The sequence below is a fragment of the Hesperophylax consimilis genome, unplaced genomic scaffold, assembly GCF_061612785.1.
Source record: "Hesperophylax consimilis isolate HC1 unplaced genomic scaffold, BYU_Hcon_1.0 scaffold_288, whole genome shotgun sequence".
NCBI lineage: Eukaryota > Metazoa > Arthropoda > Insecta > Trichoptera > Limnephilidae > Hesperophylax > Hesperophylax consimilis.
The window spans coordinates 20,001-23,892 of NW_028301469.1; the positions used below are offsets into that span (position 1 = coordinate 20,001).

General features: G+C 51.1%; 2 non-coding genes across 2 annotated transcripts; both read right to left on the minus strand.

Moving 5' to 3' along the window:
* Positions 1 to 306: 306 nt before the first annotated feature.
* Positions 307 to 468, minus strand: LOC149408440 (5.8S ribosomal RNA). The gene has a single exon (XR_016305596.1). It is a non-coding gene; the product is annotated as a 5.8S ribosomal RNA (ribosomal RNA).
* A 329-nt stretch (positions 469 to 797) lies between these two features.
* LOC149408441 (small subunit ribosomal RNA) lies at positions 798 to 2,737 on the minus strand. The gene has a single exon (XR_016305598.1). It is a non-coding gene; the product is annotated as a small subunit ribosomal RNA (ribosomal RNA).
* Between the last annotated feature and the right edge of the window lie 1,155 nt (positions 2,738 to 3,892).

A 3,892-nucleotide genomic window follows, 5' to 3' on the forward strand; every position in this document is an offset into this window, starting at 1 on the left:
GGAGGTGCGCGCGGCCGAGAGCGCGAAGATCGCCCCGGACAGCCGACCGCTCGCGCGGTAGACTGCCCAGTTTTCAGCGTCGTCGCTAGCTCAAGGCTCGCACGCGTTCCTCCGCGTTTGGTATAACGCAAGCGGAAATCGCGCGCATCGAGAGAGCACTTCGTCAAATTTAACCGGACGCCGAGGTCCCGGCGCGCGTCTCCGAGGAGACGACGCGCGCGGGCCCCGGCGACGCCGGCAACGCTCGCTCTGCGCGCCCCCGTCCGAGGACGGGGGCGAGAGAACAGTCTGGTCGCATTGTGTGCGCGACCCTCAAACAGGAGTGGTCCGTCGACAAACTACGTCTTGCTCGGACCGCAATGTGCGTTCGAAATGTCGATGCTCATGTGTCCTGCAGTTCACACTCTGACGCGCATTTAGCTGCGTTCTTCATCGACCCACGAGCCGAGTGATCCGCCGTTCAGGGTAATAATGATAAAACAAACATAAATAGATACGTTTTAGTTTTCGGTTTTTACAATTTGGTTTGCGTTTTCGAAATGTTTATAATTCCATTCGACAAAAAGATTAATTTTGTACCGCCGCCTTCACGGCGACGGGTAAAATTTCACCGGACGAGCGGATAGAGGACGGAGCCCTCCTCCGCTCGACGCCGGCGGTTCTCGGTTCGCATCGGCGCCCTAGGGCGATCTCCGACGCAGTAATTTAGCATTCGTTCGATTATGGTTTATATGTATAATATGTTTTGTTTCATAATAATATTTCATATCATGGAAAGCACAAACATTAAACACAGGAAATGATCCTTCCGCAGGTTCACCTACGGAAACCTTGTTACGACTTTTACTTCCTCTAAATGATCAAATTCGGTCAAACTTTCCGACGCGTCGGATGCCCGTGAGAGCTTCCGCGCACCAGTCCGAAGACCTCACCAAATCATCCATCGGTAGTAGCGACGGGCGGTGTGTACAAAGGGCAGGGACGCAATCAACGCGAGCTGGTGACTCGCTTTTACTAGGAATTCCTCGTTCATGGGGGAGAATTGCAAACCCCAATCCCTATCACGAAGGGGTTTCATCGGGTTACCCGGGCCGTTAGGCCAAGGAGGACACGCTGATCCCTTCAGTGTAGCGCGCGTGCGGCCCAGGACATCTAAGGGCATCACAGACCTGCTATTGCTCAATCTCGTGCGGCTATATATACCGCCGGTCCCTCTAAGAAGATTTTCATTGTACGCCGGTAGTGAAGACCGCGAAACGCACGACCCCGACGCGCGAACGCCGAAGCCGCGCGCACACGGACCCTCGTGATACCGGTTGCACGTCTATTTAATAGGCTAGAGTTACGTTCGTTACCGGAATTAACCTGACAAATCGCTCCACCAACTAAGAGCGGCCATGCACCACCACCCACCGAATCGAGAAAGAGCTGTTAATCCGTCAATCCTTCCAGTGTCCGGGCCTGGTGAGTTTTCCCGTGTTGAGTCGAATTAAGCCGCAGGCTCCACTCCTGGTGGTGCCCTTCCGTCAATTCCTTTAAGTTTCAGCTTTGCAACCATACTCCCCCCGGAGCCCGAAAGCTTTGGTTTCCCGGGAGCTGCCCACCGGGTTAAAATTATGAAACTTCGGCGGATCGCTGGCTGGCATCATTTATGGTTAGAACTACAGCGGTATCTAATCGCCTTCGAACCTCTAACTTTCGTTCTTGATTAATGAAAACACCTTTGGCAAATGCTTTCGCTTTAGTCCGTCTTGCGACGATCCAAGAATTTCACCTCTAACGTCTCAATACGAATGCCCCCAGTCGTCCCTATTAATCATTACCTCTGGTATCAGAAAGCCAACAAAACAGAACCGAGGTCCTATTCTATTATTCCATGCGTACAATATTCAGGCAAGTGTTAGCCCGCTTTGAGCACTCTAATTTGTTCAAAGTAAACAGCCGCGACGGCCCGCCTCGGTGCGCGGCCGACCGTGAGGCCGACCGACACACGCCGGCGGTGGACGCACCGGCGAGAAGCCCCGCAGACGTGCCTGTCGTACCGCATTCGGTAGACCGACACCGCAGGACACAATTTCAACTACGAGCTTTTTAACCGCAACAACTTTAGTATATGCTATTGGAGCTGGAATTACCGCGGCTGCTGGCACCAGACTTGCCCTCCAATGGATCCTCATTAAAGGATTTAAAGTGTAATCATTCCGATCACGAGGCCTCGGACGAGTCCCGTATCGTTATTTTTCGTCACTACCTCCCCGTGCCGGGAGTGGGTAATTTGCGCGCCTGCTGCCTTCCGTGGATGTGGTAGCCGTTTCTCAGGCTCCCTCTCCGGAATCGAACCCTGATTCCCCGTTACCCGTGACAACCATGGTAGTCGCATAAACTACCATCGACAGTTGATAAGGCAGACATTTGAAAGATGCGTCGCCGGTGCTAGACCGTGCGATCAGCTCAAAGTTATCTAGAGTCATCTCGAATGGCGACGGACGGGGCGCGAACCCCGCCGCCGATTGGTTTTTGATCTAATAAAAGCATTCCTCCCGTTACCGGTCAGAACCTCGTTTGCATGTATTAGCTCTAGAATTGCCACAGTTATCCAAGTAACCGTGTACGATCTAAGGAACCAAAACTGATATATTGAGCCATTCGCGGTTTCACCTTAATTCGGCTTTTACTGAGACTTGCATGGCTTAGTCTTTGAGACAAGCATATGATTACTGGCAGGATCAACCAGGGAGCTGCACCACCGTCGGAGGGTTTTTAATCCTCCGAACGACAGAGGCCCGCCCTCGCGTAGAGGGCGCGGACAACACGGCGTTAAAGAACACGCGACGGAGTCACCCGCACGAGTCACGCTCATTATGCGTACCGCTATATTCTCCCGCTCGGCGACCGTCGCTAGACGAAAGCTCCGCGGGAAAATTTTTGCTTCAAACGAAGAAAGCGCGCGTAGGACGGCTCCCGCCCGAGAGAGAGAGACCGCACCCGCGACGACGCTATCGTCCGATTTATAATTCCCATTCGTAAAACGTGTACACCGAAAGCGCACGCCTTTGGCGAGGCAACAGTGAGACGGGGATAAAATCCTCCGCCTTTGCTTTTGAAAATTCTGCTCGCGCGGAACTCCAGAGTCAAAACATGAGCGCGAACGCCGCGCAGAAGCGGGCGTCACGTAGTTTCTCGCAAATAACACCGCCGACACGACCGATAGGCCGCCGCAGTTTGCGAACGCCGTGCATCGAGAGCCCGCCACACTCGGCGGGCACAAAGCTGTGCCGGGTCGCGTTCTCGCTCGGGACGGCGCCGAGCGCGATGCGCCCGCTCCGACCCCTCGAAGGCGCGCAGGCGGCCGGGCCGTCGGGCCTCGGGCGGCTCGCGAAACCGGGCACAAGGCGCTCGGTCTCGGTAAATAAATTTACTCTCGTCACTTACTTTCGTATTCGCATTTTGGAAATTTTAAATTATTTCATTTAATCGATGATACCGACCGACCGTTCCCGGTGAGTTTAAAAAAACTTAATACAGAGGTACGTAGTTATTTCAAATTTACACAATAAGAACATATTTCAAATAAAAATAAAAACTTAACATAGATATAATAATAATAATAATAAATAACTAACATAACTAACTAAATATATAACTAACAGATCGAGCGATTAGTCATAATAGAACCGATATAGTTTTACATGACAAAATTTTTAAAAATAACTTATATCATCGATGTCGCTATTCCGAATTCCTGTAATATTCAAAAATCTGTTAGTGAAAAAATAAGAAAATACACAGATTTAGGAAATGAGAAAAAAAGAATTTGGCATTCTCAGACTATAAAAATATTACCATTCGTTATTTCGGCTACCGGCATTATACCTAGCTCTCTTATTAAAAA